Here is a 15,765-nt window from a genome sequence, read left to right as displayed (position 1 = left end):
CAGAGCCTTTCAGAAGTTTTTCATTTTAATCAAGTCCAACTTATCATATCAGCCCCCCACCCCTGCCAACACATAGACAGACACACAGACACACACACCCATGGATCATGCTTTTGGTGGTGTATCTAAAAAGTCATTGCCATGGGTATCTGGGTGGCTCAGTCAGGTAAACATCTGACTCTTGGTTTTGGCTCAGGTCATGATCTCACAGTTCATTGGATCAAGCCCCGCATCAGGCTTTGCACTGACAGTGAGGAGACTGCTTGGGATTCTCTCTCCCTCTCTCTCTGCCCCTCCCCATGCATGCATGTGATCTCTCTCAAAATAAATAAATAAACTTAAAAAAAAAGTCATTGCCAAATCCAAAGTCATCTAGATTTTCTTTTAATACTGGAATTTTTATAGCTTTGCATTTTACATTTAGGTCTGTTATCCATTTGTGTTAATTTTTGTGAAAGGTAGAAGTCTGTGTCTACATTCTTTTTTTTTTTTTTTTTTTTTTTGCATATGGGTGTCTAATTGTTCCAGCACCACCTGTTGAAAAGACATTTCTCCATAAAATTACCCTTGCTCTTTCATCAAATCTCAGTTGGCTATACTTGTGTGGGTCTACTTTGGGGCTCTCTATTCTGTTCCATTGATCTATTCTTTCTCCATTACCACACCATCTTAATGACTATAGCTTTACAGTAAGTCTTGAAGGCAGCTAATATCAGTCCTCCAACTTTGTCTTCCTCCTTCTTTTCCCACCAACATCTCATCCAACCTCTCCTTCTTCTTTATTCTCTATTCTGTGGTTAATCCAGGTTTTCCTTTCCATATAAACTTTAGAATTCATTTTTTTGATATTCACAAAATAACTGTTCTTATTCATGAACATGAAATATTTCTATTTACCTAGCTGTTTTATTTCTTTCATCAGAATTTTATGGTTTGTCTCATATAGCTCCTGTACATGTTTGTTAGATTTATGCCTAGGTCTTTCTTTCTTTCTTTTGGTGCTAATATAAATAGCATTGTGTTTTTAATTTCAAATTCCAATTGTACATTGTTATTGTAAGAAAAACAATTGATTTTTGTACATTAACTGTTTATCCTGCAACCTTACTATAATTGCTTATTAGTTCCAGGTGTGGTTTTTTTGTTGTTGCTTTTTTTTGTTTCTTAGTTTATTAGGGATTTTCTACATATAAAATCATGTTCTGCAAACAAAATATTTTATTTCTTTCTTCCCAATCTGTGTATCTTGTCTTACATTAGTTAGGAATTCCAGTACAATGTTGAATAGGAATGGTGAGAGAGGATGCCCTTGCCTTATTCCCAATCTTAGGGGGAAAAACATCTCATTTTCACCAGTTAGAATAAAGTTAGCTGTGGGATTTTTGTAGATATTCTTTATCAGATTCAGGCAATTCCCTTCTATTCCTAGTTTTCTCAGGGTTTTTTATTTGTTTTTTTGCATGAATTGCTGTTGAATTTTGTCAATTTTTTCTGCATTGATGTAATTGTGTGATTTTATATTTTTTGTGTATTTATTTACACATCAAAGTTTCTATTTATCAAGAAATTACTTTTATTTCTCTGATTTTAAGATTTACTGGCATAGTTATACATCAGACTCTTGTAAATTTAAACACTTGTTCACTTAACAATTATTTATTGAACATGTACTCTGTTGAAGATTATGTTAGGTATGGAGAATACATTAATAAATAAATCTGTATGAAAGTTTTAGGATAAGTTTGCATTTCGCATAAGGGATGGTGAGAGAGAATAAGGCGAAAGGACTGGAACAAAGAAGCCAACAGGGAATTGGGCAATTGTAAATCAGACAGGATGTGACATTTCCTGCCTCCCGATTTTTTCTCACCACACTGTTAATTGAGGAATGGTCACTCTTTAAGGGACAACTGAGTGATTATAGACTTCTGCAGTCCCTAACTGCTTTTGAGTTCAGAACAATATCCCTTATCATAAAATAGCACACACCACATCATGACCTACTCTTTGTCTACCTGTTCGTAGTACTCATGTCGTTCCTTAAACAGTCCATGCACATGCTGCTCCATCTGCCTCCACTGCTCTTTACCCTCTTATCTGATGGGTCAACTCCTAATTATCTTTTATTACCTTGATCACTCTCTCAGGGCCTGAACTGTTTCCATTAAATTGCATTCTAAATTATATCCAGTCTTTCAGTGCCCTTTGAAATAAAACCTCAGTTTAGCTCTTTAACCTCCACCCAGTATTATTCTTTCATTTCCCTAGAGTTCACTGTAATTCTCACTGAATGGCCAGTCTGTACTGACCCAAGAATGAAGGGCAGAGCCCTAAGAAGACCTACTATACAATTTTCTAATTTCTTCTCCTATAAGAAAGTTTCATGACATTAAAACTAGAAGATCTTTTCTAAGGCTGAATGTGGAAGCAAGAAAGTATGGAGAAAGACAATGTGCAATGGAGTAACTCAGTAGCACTCCAAGCAGATGGTTTCTATTTTCTCTGAGACAGAAGCAAGTTCATCTGCCAGGAATGTGAGGAGGGTGTTAAAAGTTCCAATAACTGTTGTGGAAATGAGAAAGGAAGCTGAATACACACTAAAGATTCAGGAGAGTGCTGAAGATGGAGTGAAATTGGAAACTGAATGTGTAGAAGTAACCACCTCCCTGAGGTCAAATTTTCTTCTGCACCATTCTGTGCTCCAAAAGGTAGGAGTGAAGACTGGTGGTTGCACTGATCCAGGCTTTGCTGGGTGGGCAGTCAGGGAAATGAGAATATAATGTACTGATGAAGTAACACCGCTTTGGCATTTGATAGCTACTTCAAATCCTGGTTCTGCCCCTCAATATGTGAATTTATGCAAATTACTTAATCCTTTTAAGCCTTAACGTGTCCAATGGAGATACAGCTGAGATCAAAAGAGACAAAAATTCCTGTCTTTTGGAAGTAAACATTTACAGAGAAGAGAAGAAACAAAGACAACAAAGGGTTGAGGGAAAAAATAAGCAGAGAAGGGGTAAAGTACATGCAGGAGACTGCTATGAAAGGTGAGTAGCAAAGCCCTTAGTGAGCTGATGTTTGAACCTGAACGAGTTATGTGAGTTAAGGTGAGGATTCATATAGTGGGCTAGCAATAAATTCAAAGTAATAGTCTTGCTGTCAAGAGACTTCCTGAAATCAAGGTTGCTGGCTTTCTCCCCTTTCCTTAGAAGCTTAAGGAGAGCACGCATGATTTGGGTGACTACTATTGGAGCTTCTCACTTCCAGACCTGAGTCCTCAAATCTCACCTCTCGCTGAAGTGCCAGCTCAAGTGCCACTTAAGAGGCACTTTCCTAACAGTATTCACTCTTCTCTCACTCACGTCGAGATATCTCTGATTCTCTTTCATAAAGCCGCCAGGTTCTATCCAAGTTCTATCAGTAAATTGTTACTTGTCTTTGGGTGACTCACTTTAATCCGGGTCTCATTTTTCATCAATAAAATGAAGAGATCATATTACACGACCTACTTTCCGACCCTTACTATTTTATGATTCTAAGAGTAAAACCCACATCCCCACTCCCTTCTCACAGCTCATTCAACAATCCTGTAACAGCTGGTATCCGCAGTACCGGACTACGCAAAAACCCAAGCCATAGCGTGGGTCAGTCACCATCAACACCACAGAAGAACTCGGGCCAAGTGGCCCACCCATTTCACAGCGTTAACACCTGACCCTCCCCAGAACGCCCGCCCTCCGGGCATTTCCGGTTTACCGCAGATCTTCTTCCGGAACACTTGCTCACGTCTGACTCCGCCCCCCCTCCATTCGTTAGAGACCATTGGCTCTTTCTTTGAGGAAGAGGAGAATTTCCTAATGTTGATTGGTTTCCGTCATTGTTGATGGGTTAGTTACAAACAAGGCGTGCCTGGTCTCCCTGGTAACGCTCTGCCAACAGCTCTGATTGGTTCTTGTCCTAATCCCATCTTCCGTCCCAACTGCGAGTGGTTGAGTCCCTTGACGGGGCGCGGCGGTGGTAGGTGTCGCGTACGGGATTCCCGAGCTGACGTGGCTTAAATTTGGGAGGGGGGCAGCTGGCGCCTCCGGCCGCAGCCTCTTCCAGGTGAGTGAGGGATACTCCCCAACTCCTCCCTTCTTTGAGTCTTTTAACGGTCACCCCTCCGCAGGGGCTGCCGAAGCGGCCACACTCGGGTCCCCTCCCTGCCCCTCCTCTTCCTATTCCGTCCTGGATCCAGCCCTACACACGCCTCCCTTCACCTACCAGGCCTAGTTCTAGTTGCCCACATGCCAGCTGGCCCTTTGGAAGGGCTTTGGGGGTCTCACTGTGCGGCCTCGGGGCACATATGCGCGGTCTGCTCCCTCCCCAGGACATTTCTTCTCCCGGAGCGACGGAGAGGGCTCTCAGGTCAGCCCTGTCCTCTCGGCCTTGTTCCCTGAGCGGCCTGTTCAGGCCGCCCTGGGTTCGCAGTAGCTGACGTCGGAGAAAACCTGTCTGGCCCCTGCGCTCAGGTTCTAAACTTAGTTTCCGGAAAGGGAAGCGGGACCCAAAGGAATGAAAGCTCTTGAGGGCGGAGATCACAGAAACGGTGGAGATAAAATGCAAAAAGAGACCTGGCAAAAGATCCTGCTAATGAGTTGCTGGTGAAATTTGGAGAGAGGAATAATCTTTGCGACGCCTTCAGCACTAAAATCCCAGGAATCAGGGGTAGACATACTGTTAGAGAAAGAGAATCCTGAAGAAAGTTCTGGAGGAAAAAGAAGATTTGGTGCTGTGGAGGATATTTATCTGCTTAAGGGGAGTGGTGTGTGGGAGTGCGAAGAGGAGAGTGAATTCCTTGACAAATGAGGAATATATTTGTCCGACTTATTTTAAGAGTTCCATTTGGTCTGTGGGGAAAGGACAGTTTAAGTGTAGGACAGAGATATTTAAAATCACTGGATAAGTACTTTCACTTTTGGCGATAGTTGGAAGCTTTCTGAACTCTTAAAGAACCTTACGGTTCTTTTTGCAAGATGGCAGTGGAGAACTCCTTACAGACAGGCTTGGAGGCCTTTCCAGAAACACGAAGTAATTAAAATTTGCATGGTCAGAATGACTATGAATGGTCAAACCCAGTAAACATTAACCTGGAAATGGCAGGATTTGGTCATGGAATAGATATAGGAAGAAGTTGAAGAGAACTAAAAAGTTGCAACCATTATACACTGACAGTTTCACAACTTTTACTTTTCATCCCTTGACCATGTACTTTTACTTAAATGCTTTGCTCTTCACTGCATTAACTTCGTTTGACCACATCAGTAGTTCCTAAACATTTTTACACACCCTATCAGTAGAACGTTTTTGAACAAGCATATTCCAAATATGTTATATTTAATTATGGATACCATATGCATAGCACAGTAAACATATACAAAAACGTATTTAAAAGGATGAAAAAAAAAATCTTGCCTACTCTCCAGGACACTCCTAACCCAATTTGGGGACCATTATAAAGTTTGTTTATTTTGCAGGAAGGCTGTTTACATTTCTAAGGATCTACAGACTGGATGGAGAAAACTTTTTTTTTTTTTTTTTGAGGTCCTCCATTCTTCTGGAATGGGACCTCCTAGAAATCCTCTTTAGGCGATCCTTTTTCCCTCTGCTTGCGTCTTAAAGGCCCCCTATCTTTTTCCCTTTTGCATTAATGGATTAATTAAAAGGATGTCGATTTTATCCATTTATAAAAATAATCATTCATAAACTTTTCTTGGTTAAATACTGTTAGGAATAAATTATTTGGAACACATCTCACCACTGATCATCACATACCAGTCTGTTGTTAGGAACCACTATATAAAAGGAGGTTAGGCTCTCTAATACTATATTTTTAATTCAGCCATGTAAAAATCAGCAATATGTACTTTAGGTAAGTTGAAATTCAATACAAAAGGGTATAATATAAAAACAAAAATCTCTTTCTCCCCTATCTACTGGCCTTTTTCTCATTCCCTACTTCCCAGAAGTAAGCATTGTAAATAATTTGTTTTCTTCTTAAGAAACTTTCTGATCAGACTCAAGCACTTACCTAATATGTATCCCCCTCCTATTTCTTTCCCACAAGTGAAGTCATGGTACACATACTATTCTATACCTTTCTTTTGCCTCTTGATACTATAAGATATTATTTTCTATCCATAAGTATTAAAGTACCTCATTCTTTTAAAAGGCTATACAGCATGTCCTTGTAGAAATGTCAAAATGTACTTAGTGTGTTCCCTATTGATGGACATTGGATTGTATTTATTAGGCATCACAAACACTGCTGTAGTGAATATATAAGTATATGAGTGCTCTCATGGCCCCAGCCCTAATTTCAGCCCCAGTGATGAATGTTGGGTGATGAGGTTACTCACAAAATAGATTCTTTTTTGTATATCTCCATCAGCCAAGAAGCTTTATGGTGCTCTGTGATTAGTTAAAATATATAATCTCTCTTATGTTGTAGTTTACAAACCTTAAAACTGGGGATATTGATAGTACCTCCTTGTTGGGGTTGTTTTAATAATAAAAAAGTAAAGTAATGAGGATATATAAGTTTTTATATGTAAAGCTATTGAAATAATACTTAGTGCATAGTACTGCTTATATAAATTATATCTACCATTTACTTCTAAATTTGTTAATGAAAACATTTTTTTGTGTCATGAAAATTAGCTTTTCATTTTGTAATTGTAAAGTTATATCATAATATTGGATATGTTTTTTCCAGCTGTATAGCACCATTTCCTCTCAGTTCCTCAAACCAATTGAAAATCACTTTGAGAATTAAGGAATTAAGGAAAACTACCCAGGCTCAACCAAGTACACTTTAAATAAATTTGAGGAGTGACTTGGAGATCTCACCATTTTCTGTGGGAAAATGTGATTTAAATTCCAAAGCATATGTGTACCCAGGCATGCACTATCTTCAATTGTTTATTTTTTTAATTTTCCCATGCATTTTGTACTAAGTTTTCTGTGGGTAGGGACATTACTTATATTTCTTTTTATGTTTTTGTGGCTCCTGGCATTATGCTCCATGCCAAGTAGGTACTTTGAAAATAATTATTTATAGCAAGCAGTGAAGACTTTGCAAAAATAATACTTATTAACTTTCTAGTGCCACCTCAACAGACGAGTTTTGAGATCCTGTGGCAGTGTTTGTGGAAGGTGTAGCTAGCTTTGACTTGAAAGATTGTTTTATTTGCCTGTTTTATTGAAGGCTGGCCTTGGCATGAAGCCTGATTTTTTTTCTTTTCCCAAATTGCTACTCATAATTCTGGTGCTTTATAAAACAATAGCAAGAGCATTTTTTGTCCCAGCAGTCACACATATTCCTTACATGAATTTATTACAGTGAATATGAATATTTTCCCCCATTTGTCCATTTCTGTCCTACAGTGAGCCTAAACAGAGGGGTAGATCCATCTTTTCTTCATTTGGCTTAAGCATGACTACTTTGTCTCTTTTGCCCTCAAGTTCTCAACCTTTCAACTACATAAAGCACTTAACTGTGCCTGAGATACCCTTCCCAATTACATTTCCACATTTTCCTTTTATGTTGACAGCCATACAAATCACTCTTGAATCATGGAGTCATAGTACTGGGTGTTAGAATATTTGTCAGTCTTCTTCACTTGAAGATGAGGAAACTGTAAGGTAACTTACCCAGCATAGTACAGCCTCTTTGTGTTGGAGCCAGAACTGAAGGCTCAGTTCCTGGCTCCCAATTTGGTGCTTGTTCCACTACTTCCTTTCTCATGGACCTGTCCGATTATTGTATCAGTCTATGAGAAACTCCTTTTACTTTGACCTGAAATGGTACAGGGGCGCCTGGATGGCGCAGTCGGTTAAGCGTCCGACTTTAGCCAGGTCACGATCTCGCGGTCTGTGAGTTCGAGCCCCGCGTCAGGCTCTGGGCTGATGGCTCAGAGCCTGGAGCCTGTTTCCGATTCTGTGTCTCCCTCTCTCTCTGCCCCTCCCCTGTTCATGCTCTGTCTCTCTTTGTCCCAAAAATAAATAAACGTTGAAAAAAAAAATTAAAAAAAAATGGTACATCCTTTATACTGATCTTTCCTTTCTTAAAATGTACATATTTTTAAATGGTTATGTGAGGAAAGTAACCTATTTTTCATTTGAAGAGCTTTTTATCTTATTCAGTAATGCTTTTTTAGTAGAGATACTTTGAAATGTATTCATTTCTCTTGAGTGTCAGTTTTCTTTATCTTAAAATGGCAATGATGATGATACCGATCTTGCAGATTTTGTGAGAATTACAGAGAAATTTGTATAAAGTACATATTGCTCAATAATTATTTCCAATAATATTATCATGATCCTTTGTTCATTTGTATGTATCTTCATGTGCAGTAATTTTCAGTAGGCTGCTGGTGGAGACACACCCTTCTCAGGAGGATGAATCAAAATCTCATGCATGGCAGTGGTGGATACCAATGGTGGGGAGAGTTTGAGAAAACATTTGGGATTTTAATTGTATATTTGGGGGAAAAAAAAAAAAACAACTTTCCCAGTAGAAATTACATATCCCTCACAGTCTTCTTGGCTAATGGTGATATACAAAAGATTTGCTTTAGGGCATACCATCTTTGGTATACATGTGTGCATACATTTGGCCACAGATGATAACACGTTTTACATTTCTCTAAAGGTCCTATGGTTCTAAAATGGTTGGGAATGTTGCCACAATGTCTGAAATCTCAGTACTTTCTATTTAGCCCTAAAGGTAGTAGCAGAAGCAAGCAGTAGAATCCAAGCTAGTTAGAGCAGAAAGTGTGAGTACGAACAGAAGGACTATGATAGAGGTGGGTTGAGGGTTGGTTTGAGAATCTGAAGTGAAAATGATGGGAAGTGGCCAGTGATTGAGGTATTTATAGGTCATGGTGTGTGACCAAGCCAGGGGTTAAGTTGAGTAACTCTGTTATAGACGGCTCTAGCTGTTAATTGATTTTTTAAAAGACCTTTTTATTGTAAAATGAAACTCAAGAAGAAAAAAATACACACCAAAAGACATATAGCTTGATGAATTATTAGGAGGTAAGCATTCTTATCATAACTGTGAGGTCAAGAAATCTAACTTTGTCAGTCATCTGAGAAACTCCTCCATTTGCTCTCTCCTTCCTTTCACAGTAATCACTTCCTTGTGGTTTCTCAATGGTTTTATCACTCAAATGGGAATCTTTTCCCTCCCTTCCCCCCTTTTTAACTCAGTGTCTCTTAAGTCCTTTCCTTATAATTTTTGTTGAAGAACTTAGACTTTTTGACCTGTGGAGTTTCCCACACCCTGAGAATTTCACTTTCACGGGGCAATTCAGCATATTCCTGTATCCTTTGCATTTCCTACAAATTGGCAGCTGGATCCAGAGGCTTCACCAGACTGAGGTTTGATCTCTTTGTCAAGACTATAGATGGTGATAGAGTCTTTCATCAGAAGGTTCCTATATCTGGTTTTGTTCTTTTTGTTGTTATCAGCTATTGATGTTCAATGTCTACATCCATGAATTCATAAGGAGTTGCAAAATAGTAGACTAAATATTCCAGTTCTACCATTTTGTTTTCATTTGTTAGCTGAAATATTTTATATGGATATGGATCCCCTTATCTACTATTTGGTTCCTGAATGGTAAAGTTCAAATAGAAAAGTCAGGATAAATCCTTGACTTTGTTAGTTTTCAAGATATTTAGTTTACCTGGTGAGTTTAATATGAACTTGTGGATTGAAGTATTTTTGGTGGGTTTCAATCCATTGCAATTGATATTCTTCTTAGAAACTCACTTGTTCCTTTGGCCTGTGAGAACCTTCTCAATTTGGATCCTGGGTCCTTTTTTTGTTGTTGTTGTTGTTTTTTTTTTTTTGTTTTTTTAGGAAAAAAATGAAATTCACTTTTATTAATGAAGATATCATTGTGTATACTAAATTTACAAAGAAAAATCTATCAAAAACCACATGGAACTAATGGGTACATTTAACAAGGTCACATGATACAAGGTCAATATGGAAGCATAAATTATATTTGTATGTAGAGAAACTATTTGGAAAATAATAGTAAAACAATATTAGAGTAGAATAAAAAATTTAAATACATAGGGATAAATTCAACAAAGTATGTGTAAACCCTGTACTATTAAAATTATAAAAAAAATACTGACAGAAATTTTAAAAGACCATAATAAATCCCTGTTTCTGGATTATAAAACTGGATCACATATTGGTTTTTTTTCCCCCAGGTCCTTTTGACATGACTCTAGTTAGCCTTTGATTGCTTCCTTGCTATTTGTATGACAAGATGTTTTAGGCTTATTGTGTACATTTCCTATTTCAGAACAGGAATTAGCCATTTCTCTAAGAAGCTCTCCTACTTAAAAAATTTTTTAATGGAAAATAGTATTGCAAGACCCCAATCTAGCACTAGAGATGTTCATTGCCTCTCAGTTTATCATTATTTTTAAGCCTTTTCAGTGGACAAAGCTAGGAAAATAGATGTACTGAGGTAAAATGCCTTGTAAGTTTATACTGATGCTTTCAACTCAAATCCAAGATCAGTTTTTATCTTGAGGTTCTTAATTTCTTCTGTTTTACACCTGTATTACCTTTTTTCACATTGAAAATATGATAGAATTACTACGCCTGTTAATTGCTCAGTTATTGCACTTTAATTCCACATGGTACATGTGGTACTTGTCAAGGAATAATAATACTAATACAGTCACCACTAATGTTGGTTATTAAAAATAGTTCTAAAGGGTTTTTTTGTTTTTTTTTTGCATATATGATTCACATTCTTCCCAGGTTTTCTTCATGGTAGCCCTATATATTGTTAGAGCATGTAATTATTTAATATTATGTTCTCTCCATATCAGTGTTCTACAAATAACTATATATTTAGTGCTTACCACCAGTCTTTATGATGATGTTTCTTTAATCATTTTGGTCATCTCAAGCTTTCTCTTTAGTAGGTGCCTTAGGAAATGTTCGTGGGAAAATTTTTCATGAATTTTCTTGCATGCTTTTAACATTCCCTCTGTGCTTTTTATATCAAAAATGAAGGTCATTTTTGCTGAAAATAAAATCCTTGGCTCACATTTTCTTTCCCTGAATATCTCAAATGTGGAACTCTCAGATATTTTTCCTGGCAAAAACATTATAAAAAGTCTGATATTATTATTATTATTATTATTATTATTATTATTATTATTATTATAATTAGACAAGTCACATGATCTTTTGACCTAAATCTTAAAGATTATTTTTGAGTCCATTAGTTTTACTAGAATGTCTTCTTGGTCATTATGGGTTGATAATCCCTGCTACATGGTAGACTCTTTCAATATGTAGCTTCAAAGTTCAAAATGTAAAATTTCAGTTAAATGCTCTTCAGTTTTAGCATTTTGTGTCTTTTCTGTAACTTTGGTTACAGAAACTTTGGTTTTCTTCTGCAAGGAATTTGATTGTCCACAGTGCTTATCATCAATCTTTATCACTTTCTTCTGGTTCCTTTTGTATTGATTACCTTTAAAAAATTTTTTAAGAATAAAAAAAATTTTGGGGGCGCCTGGGTGGCGCAGTCGGTTAAGCGTCCGACTTCAGCCAGGTCACGATCTTGCGGTCCGTGAGTTCGAGCCCCGCGTCGGGCTCTGGGCTAATGGCTCAGAGCCTGGAGCCTGTTTCCGATTCTGTGTCTCCCTCTCTCTCTGCCCCTCCCCTGTTCATGCTCTGTCTCTCTCTGTCCCAAAAATAAATAAACGTTGAAAAAAAAAAAGAATAAAAAAATTTTTATTGGGATGCCTGGGTGGCTCAGTTGGTTAAGCGTCTGGCTCTTGGTTTCAGCTCAGGTCATGATCTTGGGGTCATGAGATCGAGCCCCAAGTCGGGCTCTGCACTGACAGTGTGGAGCCTGCTTGGAAGTCTCTGTCTCCCTTTCTGTATGGCCCTCCCCTACTCACACATGTGCCTCCCCCCACTAAATAAATAATAAACAAACTTAAATAAAAAAATTATTAGGAATAATTTTAGGTTTACTATAGAAAATATTTAGACAGTTTAGAGTCAACTATACTCCTGACAAAGTGAATTTGTCAAAACTAAGAAACCAGTGATGATTCATAACTAACCTCCATACTTTCTTTTAATTTCATTAGTTTCAACATTAATGTCCTTTTTTCTGTTCCAGGATCAAATTATAGGACATCACATTGTATTTAGTTCATTCCTTTTTCTTTCTTTTTAAAAATTGAGGTAAGTGTAGAGTCATATGCACTTGTAATGAAATAATACAGAAAGATCCCTTGTACACTTTGTCTTGTTTCCCTCAAAGTTTAAAATTTTATAAAACTATTGTGTAATATCACAACCAGGATACTAACATTAATACACTGCCACCTTTATATGTGTGTGTGTAAGTTCTATACAACTTTATCACCTATCTAGGTTCACGTATCCACTGCTACAGTTAAGATATCAAATAGTTCCAACACAAGAACACTTTCTGTTGCTTTTTTATAACTTCAGCCACCTCCTGCCTTTCTGCTTCCAAACCCTCCATAAGCATGGGCAACCACTGATCTGTCTTCCATTTCTAAAATTTTGTGACTTCAAAAATATTATATAGGTGTAGGATTATATAGTATGTAACTTTTGGAAAATTGGCTTTTTTTTCATTCAGCAGGAGATTCATCGAAATTATTGGTTCGTTCCTTTTGATTGCTGTGTAGTGTTCTATGGTATGTATATACCACAGTTTGTTTAACCATTTTCTTGTCAAAGGACTTCTTTGCTGATTACAGTTTGGGGCTCTTACAACTGAAGCTACTATGAACATCCATGTACAGGTTATTGCGTGAATTTAAGATTTCGTTTCTCTGAGACAAATGCCTAAGAGTAAAATTGCTGGGTCATAAGGTAGTTGCATGTTTAGTTTACAGGTAATTTCTTTTTTGATTTATAAAATTATCCTTTATCTTAACTTTGTTTTTTCCTTAAGGCATGACTTATGAATGTTCATTTTCCTGGGTATTTTTTGTTTGTTTTAGTTTTATCTCATTTCCAAAATGATTTTTAAAACTTTTCAATTATTTCTTGAGTTTCCTCTTCAGTTTTGGGTTTTTCTACTGGGGAAGGTAAATTGATAAATATATTTGTTTTAATTTATTTCAAATCGAAGAAAACCTATACATGTGTTCAGCCAAGTTTGCATCATAGAACAACCTATCAAGTTTAATCTTTCTTTTGTAAAAGTAAATATGATACATATCTCTATCATATACTTAACTATTTGTGCTCTGGTGTGCTCTTAGTTGGTATATAAAAATGTATCTATATAGTTAGCTATTAATTTTTGTTAACAAAATGTTAATATTGGAAATATTGTCATTGTTATTTTTGAGCTTTATTGAGGTATAATTGACAAAAATGTACATGTCTAAAGTACACAATGTAATATTCTGCTATACATAGACATGTTAAATGATGACCTCAATCAAGCTAATTGAAATATGGAAAGTACCCATCACCTCACATAATTACCATTTTGTGTGTGTGGTGAGAACATTTAAGATGTACTCTGTTAGCAAATTTCAGGTATACAGTACAGTGGGTTTTTAAAAAAATATTTATTTATTTTTGAGAGGGAAAGAGTGAGCAAGCTGAGGAGGGGCCAAGAAAGAGGAAGACAGAAGATCTGAAGCAGGCCCTGTGCTGACAGCAGAGAGCTCTATGTGGAGGTTCACTTGAACCACCCAGGTGCCCCAATACAGAGTTTAAAAAAAAAATGTTTGTTTATTTTGAGAGAGAGAGGGAGAGAGAGAGAGAATGAGTGTCAAGCAGGCTCCACGCTCAGCATGGAGCCCAATGTGGGGCTCAATCACACGAATGCAAGGTCATGACCTGAGCCAATATCAAGAGTTGGATGCTTAATCGACTGAGCCACTCAAGTGCCCCTCAATACAGTGTTATTAACTGTAGTCACCATGCTGTACATTAGATCTCCAGAATTTATTCATTCTGCATAACTGAAAGTTTGTATCCTTTAACAAATATCTCTTTATTTCCCTTACCCACTTTTCCTTGGCAACCACTATTTTACTGTCTGCTTCTACAAGTTTGACTTTTTTAGATTCTGTGCATAAGTGAAATCATGCAATATTTGTCTTTCTGTACCTGGTTTTATTTCACGTAGTATAATGTCCTCTAGGTCCATCCATGTTCTTGTAAATGGCAGGATTTCATTATTTTTTTAGGGCAGAATGAGATATACACACACACACACACACACACACACACACACACCACATTTTCTTTATCTGTTCATGTGTCGGTAGACACTTAGGTTGATTCTATATTTTAGCTATTTGTGAGTAATGCTGCAATGAACATGGGATTTCAGATATCTCTTTAAGATACTGCTTTCATTTCCTTTGGATATATACCTAAAAGTGGTATTCCTGGGTCATATGGTAGTTCTATTTTTAAATTTTTTGAGGAACCTCCAGACCTTTTTGTGTAATAGCTGTATCAATTAATATTCTTACCAACAGTGTACAAGGGTTCCTTTTTCTCCACATCCTGGCCAACACTTGTTATCCATTGTTTTTTTGAAAATAGCCATTCTAACAGGTATGAGGTGATAGTGTGTGTGTGTGTGTGTGTGTGTGTGTGTGTGTGTTTAAAATTTAAATTCAAGTTAGTTAAGGTATAGTGTAGTATTGGTTTCAGGAGTAGAATTTAGTGATTCATCACCTACGTATAACACCTGGTGCTCATCCCAACAAGTGCCCTCCTTAATGCCCATAATCCGTTAAGGTCATCCTCCCACCTAATATTGAGGTTTTAATTTGTATTTCCCTGATGATTATTGGTGTTGAGCATTTTTTTTCATACAACTTGCCCATTTGTATGTCTTCTTTGGAGAAATATCTGGCCAGTTCCGTTGCCCATTTTAAAATCAGATTGTTTCTTGCTATTGAATTGTTTGAATTTTTCACATATATTTTGGATATTAATCCTTTATCAGATGTATGGTTTGCAAATATTTTTTCCTGTTCTGTAGGTTGTCTCTTTATTCTGTTGTTTCCTTTGCTGTGCAGCATTTTAGTTTGATGCAATCTCATTTGTCTATTTTTGCTTTTGTTGTGTGTACTTTTGAGGTCGTATTCAAGAAATTATTGTCAAGACCAATGTTAAGAAGCTTTTCCCCTCTGCTTTCTTCGCTAGTTCTACAGTTTTAGGTCTTGTGTTTAAGTCTTTAATACAGTTTGAGTTGATTTTTGTGTGCAGTATGAGATAGGGTCCAGTTTCATTCTTCTGCATGTGGATACCAGTTTTCTCAGCACCACTATTAAAATAGGGCCTATCCTTTCCCCATTGTGAATTCTTGGCACCTTTTTTGAACATCAGTTCGATGTAAATGTATGGATTTATTCCTGGGCTCTTTATACTGTTCTAGAGGTCTGTATGACTGTTTTCTGCAAGTATCTTAATGTTTCAATTGTTATAGCTTTATGTTCTATTTTGAAAGCAAAAGTGTTATGCCGCCAGCTTTATTCTTGCTCAAGATTGCTTTGGCCATTCTAGATCTTTTGTGGTTCCATATGATTTAGATTTTTCTTTTTTTAATTTCTGTGGAAAAAGGCATTGGAATTTTGATAGGCATAGCATTGAATCTGTAGATTGCTTTGAGTGGTATAGGCTTTTAATAATGTTTTTCAAGTCTGTGAACATGGGATACC

At 37.0% G+C, this 15,765-nt stretch overlaps 1 protein-coding gene across 6 annotated transcripts in view; it reads left to right on the top strand.

Annotated features, from left to right (window-relative positions):
• Positions 1-3,951: 3,951 nt before the first annotated feature.
• GOLGB1 (golgin B1) overlaps positions 3,952-15,765 on the top strand; it is a 91,651-nt gene continuing 79,837 nt past the window's right edge. For 3 of the 6 annotated variants that reach the window (XM_023260207.2, XM_023260206.2, XM_023260205.2), the window contains exon 1: positions 3,953-4,104. The gene's annotated coding sequence lies outside the window, so the exon portion shown is untranslated. Of the gene's footprint in view, positions 4,105-12,707; positions 12,763-15,765 lie in introns of those variants that run through there. The other 3 variants (XM_023260208.2, XM_023260209.2, XM_019839828.3) reach the window with 2 other exon arrangements.

The sequence above is a fragment of the Felis catus genome, chromosome C2 (genome assembly GCF_018350175.1).
Source record: "Felis catus isolate Fca126 chromosome C2, F.catus_Fca126_mat1.0, whole genome shotgun sequence".
In the NCBI taxonomy this organism is placed as follows: domain Eukaryota; kingdom Metazoa; phylum Chordata; class Mammalia; order Carnivora; family Felidae; genus Felis; species Felis catus.
Note: the sequence above shows the minus strand (reverse complement) of the source record. Positions and strands in the feature narration are given on the sequence as shown.